General features: G+C 34.7%; 1 long non-coding RNA gene across 2 annotated transcripts in view; it reads right to left on the reverse strand.

Moving 5' to 3' along the window:
• LOC109456546 (uncharacterized) overlaps nt 1-16,737 on the reverse strand; it is a 107,484-nt gene extending 90,747 nt beyond the window's left edge. Inside the window, exons 1-2 of one of the 2 annotated variants that reach the window (XR_012496842.1) lie at nt 16,260-16,735; nt 16,040-16,124 (exon numbers count right to left, since the gene is read on the reverse strand). This is a non-coding gene — a long non-coding RNA (uncharacterized LOC109456546). Of the gene's footprint in view, nt 1-16,039; nt 16,125-16,259 lie in introns of both variants that reach the window. The other variant, XR_002138889.2, reaches the window with a different exon arrangement.
• Between the last annotated feature and the right edge of the window lie 1,123 nt (nt 16,738-17,860).

Below are 17,860 nucleotides of genomic sequence, written 5' to 3' on the forward strand. Positions count from 1 at the left end.
GAGCCCCCCTACAGGTTAAAGTTTAAACGTGGATTACTAGATAAAGCTAGTCCTGACGAGGTTTCTATGGTGCCAGGAAAAATTGGATTTGCTTTTCACCTCGTCTCAGGCTCTGTCATCCTGGTTTTTGCCCTGTTCCCTTGTTCACAGCAAGGATATTAATTTTGTAGTAAAATCTTTAAGCAATTATGCAGATAGCTCTGGAAAAGCAACATACACACACAATAAGAGAAGCTTAACTGAAAAATAGACCCCAGATATTCATTAAAAACAGATGGCTACATTGCCAGCAGCATAACTTTGGATGTTTGGGCTAAGCTGGTATTAATCTGCCACAACATGAAGAGAAGATGAAACTGCTGGTGTACAAACTATGTATGGCTTCTGTGTTTTGCTTACAAAGGACTACAATGATGATTTATGGCTGCCTTTTTAATAAAGTTCAAAAAAGATGTCCTTGCTCAAAAGTAAAGCAACATTTATAATAGTCCTGGCTAGCACTGAATGTTGATGCTCATTTTCAAGACACTACTAAAATATGAAGAACCATATTATTAAAAATTTTTAGTTTTCTAAAATTGCTTTGGAAGTAGATGAAAGGATTCCATTTAAAATTTGATATTAAATAATTTTGTTTTAAAATATTTTGCAGATGAGATATCTTCTAATTAGTAGCATTTCAAAATCAGTGTAAAACACAATTTTACATTTATATAATCAAGTAGTTAAATTTCTTGCTATTTGAGTTATTTGTTAAATAGAAACTGGGAAATTTTTAATCTAAACAATATCAGATCTAGTAAGGAAAATATTTAGCCAAGACTTCCAAGTAAAAGCAAGGATGATAAAAGGGAACTCTATGCAACTGAGGCAAATGCAATAATGGTAAGTTTATAAAGTATATATTTACTCATTTAGATAATTATCAAAACAAAGTTATTGAAGAACATCATACCTAAAACTGTATATATGTATATGTTTTTACATATATATGTAAAAATTAGTGGAAGAATTATAATGAATTTCAATCAACTTTTGTTTTGTAGGATAAATTCAACTAACAAGAGAAACACTTTCAGGTCAGAACTGATGTTATGTGGACTGAGTGGTACTCAGCTGTGCCACCATGGAGACACCCATATCAATTGTTGGGTCTGAGGACTAGTTGAAACATCTTGACATTTTTCTACTGCTCCATCTATATAGGAAGACTGAACTGGGAATGAGTGTTTGAAGATGGTCCTTGTTACAACAAAAGAGTTTGTTTTTTTCCCCCATTGGGTATTAGCCATTTTTTTCTTATACAAAAAATAATGCATATGTATCATAGACAAAATTTAAATAGATACACTAAAGAGAAGAAAGTTCAGATCATCCTTAATCCTATTACTCAGAGATGACCAGCACTAATACTATTATCTATATTTCTTACTGTGTATTTTGAAACCTCCTTGTATTTTGCCAACAAGGTATGTAATACCTATCAATTTTATATAATTTAATATTTTACAACTTAATTGTATGAATCCATAGTATTTTATTGTATGAGTAATCCAAAATTCATTTTGCCATCTCTCTATTGATAATAAATAGTTTAAAATTTTTCATTATGAAAAAGGAAATCTCAAAGTTCATTTATTTAGCTAAAATTTGTATAAAATGTATTACCAATGATTAATCTTCTGGCATTGCTCTTTTTCATGTGTGGATAAAAACTTTCTTGGGCAAAAGTATATTCATGGAAAGAAGCAAATCGAACAGGTCCTTCTGATTAATTCAATTTTTTTTTTTTTTTTTAAATCCATTTACAGTCTAGGCAATATATCTTGTTGCTAATGGAAACAATCGCATTGCGTTAATAATACAAAACTACCTTTGCAGTCTGACCTAATTTCCATCATTCCTGCCCAACTTCCCATCATGCTCTGTGTTCCAGCCATGCAGCTCACTGCCGTTCCTCCTGCTCACCCTCTGTTCTGAAACACCAGAGGACCTTCTAAGATGTGGTTGTCGCTGATAATCACAGAACTGCACTCTAGTCGCTCATACAGTCATTTACTGCTCCTATATACAGCGCGGTGTGCTGATCTCTCTTTGAGGCTCTTTTCATTGAAAAAAAATTTTTTCATATGTCTATCTTTCTCAATAGATGGTGAGTAACTTTAGGGCAGGGCTTATATCTTATTCATTTTTGTATTTTCAGTACTTGTGAAGTGTCTGATTTCAAGTAGGAATTCTGGAAATATTTACTAAAGTAAATAATGACTTGAGGACATCCTGACATGAAAATAAGTAACAACACAAAACAGGGGCCTGGCACCCTTCAGTAACTCCTGCTCAGGGCTGCCCAGGGCTGGGACAACTCCTGTGGCATCAAGGTCATTTTAAGGGATGAGATGACAGAATGGGCACATATCTTTCGCTGTTTTAGTCCTCCCTTTCTCCACTGTGAGCAAAACAAACCTACGTCTGGACTCACCCCAAAATAAAACTACATTGGGCCCAACTATGTTGGGGATGAGGGAGTGGGGTTAGATTTTGAAGCAAAGGGAAGTAGAGGCAGAGTAGTGATTGAATTGAATTAGAATTCTCTGTGTTGCTGCGCTCTCCTTCCCCTAACAGCACTCTTCTTTGAGCAAGGGGGAGACGGACTGGCACAATTATCATTACCTTAAGACAAATCCCAGATACAGGAGAATCTAATTCACGTATTCACACTCACTTGTAATTATTTAATATATATTATGCGTGAAACACCATGTTAGCTGCTTATATTCACGGCTATGATCAATGATTCTGCAAACCTCTTTGCTCTACCTGCATTGCCAGGTCATCCTCAACAGAGACCTAGGAAGTCAGAGCCAGGAATTTGCCTCACCCCAAGAGAGAACTGAAACAGTTCAATGAAACAGGATTCTTTAAAAAGAAAGGAGCTTCTCATCATTGGGAAGAGCCAGAAAATAACCCACTGAGGTAGGGAATGATACAGAGAGCTGTCTCCTTGTTGTTTGTGAAGCTGCACTACGCAATTTCCAAAATCATTCTAAATCTAGAGACTGTGAACCCATATAAATATTTATTTGTGCACAAAAAGCCTCACCTAAAATAATAATCACATTTATGAATACTTTTCATGTTTTATGGTTTTTCTTTCCAAATGAGAAATTAGCCAGACCCCATTTGTCTAGATTAAATTTGGGACACAGATTTCTATATCTAGGTCTAGATATAAGCTTGAGGAGCCAAACTCTTAATTGGATATTGAAGCTTTTTCTTAAGTCCTTTTCTCATATCAAAATTATTTTTCTGTGTTGGTATTTCTCATGACAAGTGAGATTAAATAGTCGAGCAATAAGATTCAACTGGCACGAGTATCAAAAAATGATGACTGTGGTTTGAAAATAATATTTAAAAAATCTTATTTCAGCGATACCAAATGTTTTTTTGAGGTTAACATCTTGTGACAGGAAATGAAAGGAACATTAAAAAAATATGCAGCTAGCCATCACAAGAAAATTTAGTATATTTTCCTAAGAGGAAATTTCCTTATGCAGACACTTATTTTAAACTTCTTGGTAAATAAAAAATGTTATATAAAGTTAAATAAAAATACCTATATATAAGGCATAGCAAACAATGGTTGAAACACTAATTAATTGAAATTGTTTTTATTATCTGCTTGTGGGTGTTTTTAAGTTATGAGAATTCAAGTTTGAATATGACAAAAATGTCTATATAAATAAGTAATGAGCTATTTAACACATGTTGTAGTACCGGCCAGATAATTCGCTTTGATGATCGGGGATTTGTGCAAATAAGAAAGAGGCCACAATTTCAAGTGGAAAGCAAGGAAATAACTCTATTCCATCCAAGGTCACTAGAAACACTCCAAATTCCACTCAACTACACCAGACATACCCGTGAAACTCATTCCCACATTCTGACAAAACAGCCCAAAGTACATTTTGTACTGACCGTAGTAAGAGGTTCAGATTTATGGTAGTAAGAGGCTCAGAGATTTGTACCTTCATATTATTCTTTTATTTATGAAGCTAGTTAGTTAGCTTGCTAATTAATTAATAAGTTAGTTAAACACACCTTGTCACAAATGAAATTTAATGATGCTTGTATGAAGAAATAACTGACACTTGAAAATACTTAGTTCGTCACAGCCTGTTTTTAAAAAATGGGGATAAATAATATTATCAAATGAACGCAAACCAAGGTATTTAGAGAACAATGTGAAGAAGTCTGAAAGTATTATTTAAATGCTATTATGATACTTATTTTCATCACTATAATTATAACTCAACTTAAAATAATTTTTAAAAATTATAAAGTAAATACATAAATGATTGTATCAACACACATGTGTTCTCAACAAGATAATTTCATGTGGCCAACCTCATCCCTCCCAGAGAAGCTATCAAGCTATCAGTTGGATTCTCTAAGAGCCACTGGTCAGACTTCACATGGTGTCACCTGTTGGGCACAAAGTGTCTGGTGTGGTGGAGAGGAGAAACAGGAAAATCACCACCCTTGTCTGACCACAGTGCTTTCCTGGGCAGGCCGGCAGGCTGTCACAAGTTCCATGCGACAAACTTCAGAGCTCTGTGCTATTCAAAGCCTGTGCCCAAATCCTACCTGGGGACTTAATTTTTTTCTCCATCCAGCTAGGAGAAAAGCTACATACAGCGAAGGAAAAAGATGTTTTACGTTCAAGTCTAACTAAGACAAGTTGTCTTGGACATTTTTCAAGAGTAGCTAAACCAAATATCCTAGGAAGACACTGAAGGAAAAGTAATGAAATTACAAAGTGCATTGGGCCCAGAGTACTACAGGTAATGTTGGATTTAGCTAATAATTTTTTCATAATTTTTAATTTGAGTTCTTGTGCTAAAATCTAAAATGCTTCTGGGGGCCAGGCACTAGTTTAGCTGTGTAAATCCAGATGAATGCCCCGTGAGAGAGAGCAAAGGTGGACAGGGTGAAGAGTTCAGATCTCATCAGAAGCATCAGGGACACTCAGCCCTACTCGACTCCAATAAAGCCAGCTCACTCTGGCAGTCTGATTTTTTTGGAGAACTTAGAAATCTGAATTTTAACGTGAAATCTAAGTTTTGAATGTTGTGAACCAACTTAATAACAAGAATTTAAAAAATCTGTGTAGGACAAATAATACACGGCCACAGGTTGCATTTGGATCATAAATAGGTCCTCTTGCTGGAAATTCTGAGAAAAATGAAGACTGGGCTTCAAAACATCAGATTTTGTGCCTACTACTGTCGCATGGTGATTGGCTGTGCAAAATAATTAGACTTAGCTGGCAAAGCATCTTTGATTTGGAGCTAGAATATTATGAGGCTTGCCAAGACATACTACAGCAATGATCATGATGGTATTTGATTAAAACTGCAGCTAGAATAAACAATATGTTAAAAGCTTACTTTTATCTTTCCACTCCTTCTGTTATAGATGGACTTTGTTAGTTTAAGTAGTCTTCTTACCAATCTGGAAACAAAGCCTTTAATTTTAATTTAACACAAAATAATGTGAGGAGCCAAATTATTATTATATTTAATAGCTGAGGAAAGACAAGATTAATAACGTGAACAACTAACATTTGTTTACTGAGCCCTTACCTTTATGGCCAAGTTTTAAGTATTTATATATAACATTTTATTTAATGTTCACAATTGCCTTAAGATGTAGGTACTATTATTAATTTCGTTTTATAGATGAGGTATTGATGATCAGAAAATATGAACCATCTGCTTAAGGTCACACAGCTAGTAACTAGAATTTAAACCAAGGTGGACTAATTCCAGAATTTGGGCTTTTAAGCAACACTTTATAGTGATATTACTATCACTGCTACTTACGACATATTGAGCCCTTCAAAGGGCCAGATGCTCTCTCATCACCCCCAAACCCTGTGAAGAGGATGTTATCGGCCTTATTCATAGACAGGAAATGAAGGCTGCAGGAGGGTAAGTATCATGCCCTTGTTTGAAGTGTGGAAAGGTGGGATGCAAACTCAGGTCTGAGGCCCAAGCCAGGCGTATTTGAGCACATCATGTGCTACCATAATACAATATTTCAAAGATGGTCTTCTTAAACAGAACCCAAACCATTCCTGCTTCAGTTAAAACTAATATTCTTTGAGTTCATATTTATTGTCTATATAGGCCCATTGGACAAAATATTGCTAACAAATTGAGTCTTTTCAAGTTTATAAAAGCCCATTAAGATTTCTAATTAATGTCAAGATAAATAACCTCTTTTTCTTTAACCTCAATTATTATCCTTCATGTTCAATACTTTTTATTCATCTCAAAACATATGTCTATTACGATTAAAGAGTTTTCAACTGTGTGTTTTTTGCCCTTCTTTACTAGCTTTCATTTTTGAATGTGAGTAAAGGTTTATGGAAAAGGATAGCCATTTGAGGTCAGAATTGAAAGGAATAGACATGTCTACTGACTTTTCATGCTGCTGAAGTCTAGCTTAACTTTTTTGTGTGATGTTGATATTTCTAAGCTGTAGTTTTTAATAAACATTCTGTTAAATGATAAGCAATGCTGTATTACTGCTTAGAATATGAAAACATCACAAAGAAATGATAATTAAATGTGTAATTTCTTTTATTCTGATATATCATTTTGAAGAAGAATATTACCTTTATCTAGATTATGCACATTCAAAACACAAATCTTGGCATATTTTAAAGTATCTAGTAAATAAAGTTCATCTATACATTTATCTGAAACACTAAAAATGGCAACAAATTTAGAGAGCATTTAAAATATAACAGCAATACTTTTCTACTTTATTGATTGGCTTCCAGTCCTTTGCAGCAGACTTATTTTTAAGCACAACTACAAGTTCTCCATTTGAATAACCATTTTTATGAATTTAGGGAATTTAAATGTGTTTGTTTCCACTATAGAAATCTCAACATATATGCCTGAAGAGATTTATCATTAAAATCGCACTAGTAGCAACCTGCAGCTTTTCATACCAACAGCTAAGGATACAGGGCTGTGGGAAAATTTGATCAATCAAACCCTAAGACTCACAATTTAAAAGCTTAACTATTCCTTCCCCACCCCATAATGTTGACCTTGGTCTGGTCTGTTCCTCTCTGATTGTTTGAACTGCATTCGCCTTCATGGATGATGGTTTCTTATTAAATTATTTATTGATGTGGCTGACATTAGTTGAATAGATTCATTAAATTTCACAAGTTGTTGGAGTCTAGTTCACTGGAAAAAAAACCCTCTTTAGACTCTTTAAAGGACAAAAAGCGTCATGTTTTTTTGAGCTCTTTTAAAGCATTTAATAAAGCATGAAAGGATATGACATCAATCCTACTAAAACACAAGGGAAAATGAATGATGTTACTGTAAATCTTTACATCAATCACACCCAATACTTTGGAAAACAATATAGTTTTGTTTGCATTTCAGAAGTGACAAACAACTCTTGTGACTGGCTTAACATAGTCACTTTCTATTAGTCAAGACCAGAAGCAAGTCAGAATTAAAATGTGGCCCTGCGTTGCTAGGCAGCGAAGTTGTCTTGACATGGTGGTTAGTTTCCTTTTCATTGAATGACAACAGTGAAATGAAAGAAGTTTTGAAAAACTTGATAATGGTTTTCAAAGGAGGAGGATAATTGGTGGTGCTCGCTTGTGCAGCACTGTGTGGAAACTTTCAGGCGGCTGTGAGAGAGAACTGTCACTAAAAATTTAAACTCTTGTACACAAACTTGACCTAGTCTTCTCCAGGTTTTGGCGGTTCATTCTCAGAACACCCCTCCGAGACCAAGGGGTGTAGGATGAAAGCATTAAGACAGATGGGTAAAGCCCCAAAGGAAGAAAAGAATCAATAGTTGTGATTTAATCCATTGGTGAAAGGAAGGAATTAAGTAAAATCTTAAAAATGAGAAATGTGTAAAAGGCCTTTAGTTGGCACCTGTAACAAAAATATTTTAATTGCATGGCTAGTTGCAAATGAGCAGACATTCAAATCAAATGTAGGAAAAAAAGGCAAAAAAATTCTTTGATTTGCTATGCAAGGGATGAAACAATTGCCCTGATATTATTTTTAGTGTCCTCTAGTTTAATTCAGAAAAAATACCCTCCACATGATAACTCCCAAAGCATCTGATGATAATGACAACTTCAGCTTTTGTTGTCTGTGGTAATAATCAAACAGAGCATATATTTAACAAAATACAAACAAAAAAATTCAAGCAAACAAAAAGCACACACAGAAAATACATGTTGCTCACTATTGCATCCTAAACTACCTAATGCAAGAACATTTTTTTAACCATCTTTGCTATTAATTTACCCAGAATTTTTTTTAAAAACTGAGCAAAATGGACTCATGTTGAAAGAAGGGACCAATTAGTGTTGGATTAACATTCATGGTTATTTACAGTTGTTTTTGCACTTGTTCTTGTGCTCTGACTTCCTAAAATTTCACAACCCAAAGATTTAGAAAAATGGGGTTGTTTAGACGCAAAGTGCAATGAAGTGGCGGTGACCATTGTGTAGACACCACCTCTCTCATTATACCCTCTCAATCAACACTCAGGACACAGGAAGCCGCAATAAAGCCCATCTGCCACGGTTAATCTGCAGGCAAACCCACACCCATGTCCATGAGCTTTACTCTCTAGCCTTATTATTCTCAGATCCAAAGCTTCATAAGGGATCAGCCAAAGTCCATTAAAGTAAATAATAGCTAGAAATGACAGGCTTAGCAAGGATTGGGAGGAAGTTGAAGACCAATCTGAGCTCTGAGCTCTGATTAATAGAGAAAAGCATTAGGAGAAAAGGGGAGAAAAATGACCTCAGCCTGCTCCAACGAATTCCTGAACCTTCGTTGTTAGGGCAAGTGCTACCATCTGAGACGTTAGTGATCCTTGAATTTCCTTCACTTTGATGCAGCTCAAATGGGAAAATTTTGAAGGTTCAGCAAGGCCCCAGACCTCAGCTGGAAAGCTGTCTGGAGTCAACCCTGTCAAAATTCTCTTGTGTAAGAGAAACCCTTTATCAGCTAGGTTGCAACAACAACAATAACAACACCAACAAACACCCAACACGGTATCGTGAAGAAGGGCCTCTGCTAGAGATTGCAGATGCATTTATTATTTCCCAGCACATAGTCCTTTTTTGAAAAGTCTCCAAAACAGATGTAGTAAAATAAAAAATACTGATTCTTAAAATGAATGCCTCTCAGGGCCTAGGTAGATTTAGTCTGCTGGTCGGAAAGCGTGTGTGTGTGTGTGTGTGTGTGTGTGTGTGTGTGTGTGTGAAGGGGGGAGTATTCAAATATTTATTCAGTTTCATCTTGAAATATTTATTTTCACTGTGCATCATAAAAAATCCTTCTCCAGCAGTTCAAGGTTTGTTGAGTCAAGACAGAATCGTAAAATGCTTCAGTTATTTCAACTGTGCGTTTTATATAAATCGACCAGAAAAAAAAATATCTAAAATTAGTTGCAAAAAGAGTTTCCTCTCCACCAATTTAAAACTTATTTTTACAGCCTCTGTTTGACAAATTTCCTAATGAGAGGAGCCCAGACAGTGTTAAACCCCATATAAGTTTTTTTGGTCTTCAAATGACACATTTTTGAATTTTGAAGCAGCTCTTAATGGTCCCTTGAAGAAATCTATACCTGGTAGGCCTCTTTGTGATTAGGAAAAACTCATTTCAAGTCTGCTCTACTATTAAAAAATGGCTTTCCCTGTAAAAAGTACCATATTCTTTATGGAATGTAGATTAAAATGAGAATAGTAGAGAGAGCTCAAAAACTGTGAGGGCTCTTTAAAGTCAGAGTTGAAAAATAACAAAGCAGCCCTGCTTGTCAGAAACCTCAGTCTGAGGGGGAGAAAGCATTTGGCAGAGGCAGGTAGGTACTGAGAAGACCCTGGTGATTTCTCAGGAAGATAGTCATGGTCCAGATGAGAACTTGATGTCAGGAGGCTCACCTTTGAATGCATTCCTTGTTCAAGTTTATACTGTGGCATGCAATGTTCATAAATAAAATAAAGAGGCAATGTAAAGAACCATGGTTAAAATGATGCTGTTTCACAGATATTGTTGATAACTTGGCTAATGCACTGTTGATGTGCACGTGGTACAATTTTCATATTTTAATCTTAAGTAGACCAAGAAATGACAATTATGAAAAGACAAAATAGATACCACCAACAGCTGTAATTGCTATCTAGGCTGCTCAAAGACGGGCGAAAGACACAGTAAATCAATATTAAGTTCTCCGCAAACACAGGTATCACAACAAGGACATCATATAACATCATTATAAGCAAATTCTAATACAGTTTGGACAGTTGTAAAGAATATAGGATGAACACAGGGAATGGGAGGCTAAGTTGTCCTCTGCAGCTTCAGCTGGTATCTTACAGGGAAAAAAAAAAAAAAATCCCTGGGATTCATGGCTATGTATTTAGTTAAGTATGCAAACTGTGCTGGCTTTAGTAAATGAGTGTGATCTTCCCTTTTAGAATTTAAAATACTAAGATCATCAAGGGTTAAATGGTCCTGCCACATGTAATTATATTAAGGTGAAATTCAGTCAGTTTAATACACTAGGATTTGGAGAAATGCTTTTCTATATAATGCTATATCCTAAGATGTATTATGTGATATTAAAGAATGCCTAATTAAATTCATGGGTTAAGAAACCAGTTAATTTTAAGAAAAAAAAAACAATTATAATAAAAGTTAAAGGCACGATATAAATGTAATTGAAAAAACAAGAGTTGAAATTGTTTGATGCAAACCTTAGCAATGAAAATGAAATGAAAAAAAAGAAGGCAAATAGACAAGGAAACAAACACAAAAATTTTATGGAAAAGGTATAACAAAAGTGACAAATATGTACAACTAGTTTGGTCATAAAATTAAAATGAAATGCTTGCTTTTAAGATTGTAGTTTTAGAGTATAATGATTTAAACGTCCTTGAGAAAGTAGGTCTGACTTTACACATATCTTTCTGGAGACATTTGTTTCCTTTATGGGAAATGAAACATCACTTAGCACAAAAATGTTTTTATGAATTCTTACTGACATTTTGCATTTAGTCAAAAATTATTTTATGCATTTATAAAAACTGTAGAAGTATTTCACATTTCAGTTGAGCATTTAAAATTTTTAAGTGAAATAAAATGGTTAGAATCTATTTATTCCTTTATCTTCTTCCTTGTTGCCATAACTGAGCATTGTTCTGATTCACAGGCTCCACCACCACCACAGATACGCAATACAAAAGAAATACTTTTCACCATCATTTTCTAGTTGGTATAGAAGTGTTATAAATGTGGAACTAAATTTGAATGATTTGAAAATTATTTGGAAGCAGAAAAAAATAATCTATTAATCAAAACACTATCAGAATCTAATTTCTTTTGGTGTGTGTGTGTGTGTGTGTGTGTGTGTGTATGAAAAACAACAAAAATTAATAAAACATATCAATTGTTTACTATGTGGTTTTGCACTTCCACAGTATTTTATCTCCCTTGAACACTGTCTTTATGTTATCATTACATGGAAGACACTCCTAAATGACTTTGCTATTTGTACAAATAAAAAAATTAAATGTCCATATAATATAGTTTATGTACATGTGGAATATGTTTATAAGTAGTGATATGCATGTCAATATGTATATCATAGCATAAAATGACCCATATACATTTTTCTCAGATAACATGCATAAATAAGCAATTGGATTTTATGACCTTGAAATGCACATGGTTTTAGTCATCCAAATGCAACTGAAATTTTAATTTTATTCATGGAAAATAAAAGTTTTAATAATAAATTCACTGTGTGAATAAGTGAGATGGTTATTCCAAATGCTCTCCATTATCCTGGGTAATCAAATTGACTTGTTATGAATTCAAATATGAAAAAAAAATGTATCTTTGGGTACTTCATATTGCCATCAACTTTTAAAACAGCATTCTTTTCTGTTCTTGATATGACAGCAGAATATTTAAAATGAAAAATACTTTTCTACCCTTTTACTGAAGACTCAAAAAGAGGCCATTACTTGCTTTCTACAATTATGATAATCTTCAAAGAATAAGTATATTGCTGAACAGTTAAGGTTTTTGTGCTAACCACAAGGTGTCTCCAATCTTTAAATTCTCAAGATTCCCTCCCCTGCCCCATATTTCAATACAGAATGAATCTACATGATCACATTGTTATGTTTGGAAACTTCAAAAACACTAGTTCAGAAGTAAATTGAAAGTGTATATTTTAGAAAAGACATTATCAAACTTAAGTCAGTACATATGCAATATATATATTATACTAAAATCATAATTATATATTAAAAATTATTTATATTGCATTATGCTTATATATAATACATATTGAATAAGAATTTCCCAATTATTTTATGAGTTAGTTTATGTTTAGAACCTGGCCTCTTAAACATAAATAGTGACACAATAACCAAAAAAGGAAAAAGAAGTTTAACATCAAAGCTCATTTTAGTTTGTTTAGTTTGTCCATGATCAGGTTTTAATTTTTAAATAATTCTATCAGCCAGCTACAACCAAGGGAATAAAATTTTCATAGTGGACTACACACATCTGCAAACATTGCAAATAACAACCAATTTCTGTTTTTTACAGACCAAAGCTATTGGTGAAAAGTAATTACTAAAGCTCATCTCATTATGAAGTATGAATATATAACTAAGAATCAATCTTGTTTGAAAAATTCCAACTAGAGGAAGTCCTTCTAATTCAAGGCAGTGCATGGCTTATCTCTCTCTGTGGACAGAGAGAATGGTGTGTGTGTGTGTGTGCATGTGTGTGTATTTCTCTGTGTGTATGTGTGTATGTGTTTGTGTGTTGTGCATGTCTGTGTGCATGTGTGTGTTTAATGGGATGCTGTTTATCCCACTATATCTTACCACTCTGTCTCTTTGGATAACAATCACAGGACCCAGATGCTAAGGGTAAGTGATATTTTCCCACAAGCGGCTTCTGGCTCCTTGGCAGACGTGGCAGGCAGTTGTGTTGGCAGCCGCTGCACTGCCTCTGGCTCTCTTGTGTGGCTTTGCTGTTGGAGGGATGCTTGGCCTGCCCTGTCCTCCTGGATACCGTTTCCTTCTGACAGCCTTTGGGTTTTGTGAAGCTTTATTCTGTGCAAATCCCTTGTGTAATCTCTGGGTGAACTCTCTAAAGGCAAAATAAGGCCTTTCTTTATAGTTGTGTCTGAGCATCTGCTGAATTGCTAGTTCAGGTACTCAGGAACACCCAACTCAAAACCAAACTTTCCTAATCTTTGTGGCTATTTTGTTTTCATTTCTCTTCTCGTTTGCACCCTGAGCACATTGTATCCCAACTTAATTGCCAGGGTGTTGGCCAAATAATTTTGTGTAAATGTTGTGCGTTGCAATTTGTGTGATTTTAAAAAAATCCTTTGTTTCCTCATATTCATTATCATAAATAATTATTGAAGGTTTTTTCTCAGATCATAAACAACAACCTTATAAAACATCTCTTGCAAGAAATACAGAGAAGGAATTTTTCAGTTTTACCAAGTGAAATTGGCTGATGAAGTATTTAATGAAATAAAGTAGCATGCTCCTGATATTGATACAGTTTACTTCATTTCCTGCATGCTTGTAATCTGGATGACATTTTGACGCATGTGCTCAAGTTGTACAAACAAAGGCACACAGCAGAGCCAAAGATGGTTTCAAAGACACCAATAGAACTGTCTACCACATAATTTGTGAGACATTTTCACATGTTTCTCACAGTGATATCACAAAAGTAGTCATAAATGTGTACCATGGAGTAAATTATTCGCTGGTTTACCATATGCCTGACCACAATACCCATAGCAAAACAATATTTTTGGGGACCAATAGACATCTTTTCTTTGTAATCTGAAATATCAATAAAGATCCTGAGTTCTCTGAAAGAAGTATCAGCCACATTTTGCATCGAAATGCCCACTCCAATTGAATTTGGGTTGAAGTTGATTACTTTCTATTTTGCTATTTTTTATCTCATGTGACTGTAAAACTCCAGAATTACTGATATGTTATGTTTTATAGTTTAACAAGTAAATTGCTACTCAGTCAAAAAAAGAAAAGAACTATACAGGTGTTATTTGGGCCTTCAGATTATTATTTAAAGCAGTGTCTTATGAAAGTCTTTATGTGCTGTATGAAAAATAGAAATTCTCTGATGTACTAATGGTATATATAAATTAAGAACAAATATAGTTTAGAAAGAAGTATCACTGAAACCTCACAGAGAAACAAAGATCATTATTTCCTTTCAATAGCAGATCAGTTTTGGCAGTTTGTTTCTTAATGTTGAATCCTCTCTGATGCACAGAATATGCTCTCATTGTGTCCAATATTTTACCAACCAGGAGAGAACAAGCTCAGCTGAGAAATGATCACATTCCAATGTGATTTCAATGTCTCTCTGTGTGATAAATCCATGTCTGGAAGAACATTTTTAGTGTTAGCATAAAACCTCAAGATGGTTGAAGTATACACTCTACTTTTTGTTCATGGATCAACTTTGCTCTGTCTTAAACATAAAACATTTAATAAACATGTAAGGAAACTTTAGAGAAATGGTAAACATTTCTGTTAAGACTTTTGACTGTCCATCTTCTATTTCTAACTGTAAATATGGCACTTTCAGGAAAAATACTGCAAAATTTTGTTTTCTCATTTTTCTATGCCATATAAGAACCGAAAAGATCATAATTACATATCTGCACACTATTCAGTGTTAACTTAGACCACATTTCTCTGCTAGTAACTTTTGTGTTTTATAATTAAATATTTACATTATACTGTTTGGGCTTTTCCTCTCACTAATAAAATTTGGGGAATGTACAGTTTTATGTTTAAAAGACCTGAAAAATTTGTAAATAAGTACGTGTATACATCAACAGAGTCCCTGGTAGCATTCTCCAAACAATAAACAGAAAGTGAACTAAAACTACTTTTGGTTCTCTTCCTACCAGTAGGTGTCACTATTGGGACTACAAGGTAGTGATCCCAAGACATCTAACAGAATTTACTTGAAAGATCATACATTACCTGCATAATCCAGAAAGTAATTTACTGAGCCATGCTTCCCAAAGTATCTTATGAAAAATTGCTTGACTAAAAATTTACCTCAAATAAGCATGAAACAATTTGAAATGTGAAATGACCCTACTGAAAAAAATGCCGAGAGGAATCCTAAAGTAAAAGATATCAGTCTGCAACAAAAAAATAACTCATGAGATTTTTGAAGGGCAATTTAGATAGCATCCTGGTGTGATCAGATTTCAAATAGTATTGACTGTAAAAATATGAATGTTGAGAAACAAGAACAGAATTAGGATTTTGCCTTTTGAAAACTTTCAAAGTTAAAGGACACATGTGGAGTCAGGTCATTTTTTTCAGAGAGAAAAAAACCCTTAAGTTTCCCTTAAGGGGAACACAGAACACGAAAACACATCATATATAATCTTACCCCAGGAAATGTTAAATAATTTTAAACTTCTGGTGGAAAAAATAAAATCTTTCTTTTCTCCCCCAAAGTTACTGTAAAAAGCAGTGAGGCTATTCTTGGCCTAATTGATTAAAAACAACAACAACAACAAAAAGAACCCAAGAAACAAACAAACGAAAAAACATGCTGCAATGATATTTTCACGTAAAATTTCACTTGAGAGGACTATTATTTGGTTCACATTTCCTCACTATAAGTAGGAAATCTTGGCAGTAAACTTTGTTTTGCAATTAATAAAAAAATAATTTTGGATACTTAAGTTTTATCTGAAGATTTTCTTTCAGTTTTTTTGCTGGTTGAGGAAAATATTTGGATATGTTTGTGAACAGTGTGCACCATCCAACGCCCACCCCAAACACAATGTCAAGAAATACGATTTCCTATTAGAATGGTTTTAAATCTCAAACTTGCATGAGAGTATCACGTACAATTAAAAAAATAAAGATTACCTGTTATTTCATTGTTGAATAATCTTAAAATATCTCAACATGTTCAAGCAGCTCATTCATCAGAGCTTTACGGTCCTTTTATTACCTGGGGGAAAAAAAACAGTTACACTTGACAACTTCAAAAGTGTGAATGCCATTATTCAGTGTTTTGTACGGTGTGTTCATCGGTGATCCATCTTGTGTGCACCCTCCCAATAAAAGCTGAAAATCATTCTCTTACTTGTTTTTCCAGGACGGTTCCCCTCAGACAGCTGCGCAGAGAGAGACTGGCCAGTAGAGGCCTCTCTAGATTTGCCTTCTGATTAAACTCAGAAGCCGCGGCCGTTAACACAACGACTTGAAAAGATTCTTGTTGCATAGGGAAAAAGATCACTCTTTAATGCCCTTTTAAGTTCCACGATGTTGATTAATGTTGCCCTTTACATTAATGATGTTTCAAGTAAAGGAAAACAAATTTAAAATGGATCAATTCTATTGAGGATGCATTAATTAGACAGAGACTCTGCCATATGCTGTGGCTGGAGAGTTTGCTGGCCTTTCTCTTGTAGTTACCTGTGTAAAATCCACCCTATCCTCTACATGAATGCCCAAGCTGAATAGCCATTTGAATGAAGGCTTTAGCTTGATTCGCCATACAAGGGGTACTGTGTCACTGTGTTTTCTTTCTAGGAGTCACTAAGTGATTTCTATATCTGTTGTCATGGTGATATAGCAAAGCAGGGGAAAATGGGGGCAACTTCAGGCTTTCTCCTCACCCTCTGCTCTAAGATGTTGTTAGCAAGTCTATAAAACATTGGGCTTTCTCCGGGCCTTCTTTTTGTTCTCTGATTGTCAATAAAACTCATTTTAAGGGTAACAAGGACATCTAAATGTCATCTGTCACAGTGTTAGAGAGATTAAGTTTGTTTAGGGACTTGTGCTGGACAAAGGCCACTATTTGTTCCGCAGATACAAAGCAGTGTTGGCTATCACCACTCTTGATTTAGAAGGAGGCCCAGGGACCATCAAGGAAATATCATCTCAGTTGCAGGTGACGAAGAGGCCTTCTTGACATGATAGCATTAAAATGACAGAAAAATAATTATGGTTTTGAATGAAAATCTGCAGTTCACTTCCCACAGCCCTTTGTAGATGCCCAAGCCTAAGGTTGCCTCTTAGAGCCGAGGTAAGAAAACAGCTCTCCAGGGCCACAAGCCTATTTAAAAACACGACATATATACCGGATAGTCCTTGAATGAATGATAAAAGAGGGCAGAAAGGTTTTGTGAGGGAAGTCCAACAGTAATATGTGCTGCATTAATTCAGCATTTGCTCAATAATGAGGCTAAATGGAATGTACAGATTAATGAAGACATTGGTGTTATTAAAATCAAATCCTGTGGTTCATATGCTTTTCTTAATAATGAACATTGTGGCTATTGGAGAGGAAAAACAGGATTTTTTCTATTAATTTGGCACACATCCCAGATCTCATTCAACCAGAACCTATCCCCTACAAAATGCAGCCTTTGGCCTTAATGTGCCTTAGTCTTTCTATTTTCTGTGTTAATCTGAGGGAAAAAAACATTTTACCTTTACAAATTTTAAAACTCGAAACTGGAGCCTAGGTAATAATTAAATAACTTAAAAACCAGGATGTTTCTTCCAACATAGAGGATGATTGGGAAATATATAAATTTACATGCATATCGTAGGATGCTCACATCACATCTGCCTGCACTGTGACAACTGGTGCAGCTATCTTGGGGCTTTGGAAGTCTGGTCACATTAATGTACTCAAACGCTATTTTATAGGAAATATTCACAGTACAGCAAGCCACT

Source organism: Rhinolophus sinicus, linkage group LG01 (genome assembly GCF_036562045.2).
Source record: "Rhinolophus sinicus isolate RSC01 linkage group LG01, ASM3656204v1, whole genome shotgun sequence".
In the NCBI taxonomy this organism is placed as follows: Eukaryota; Metazoa; Chordata; class Mammalia; order Chiroptera; family Rhinolophidae; genus Rhinolophus; species Rhinolophus sinicus.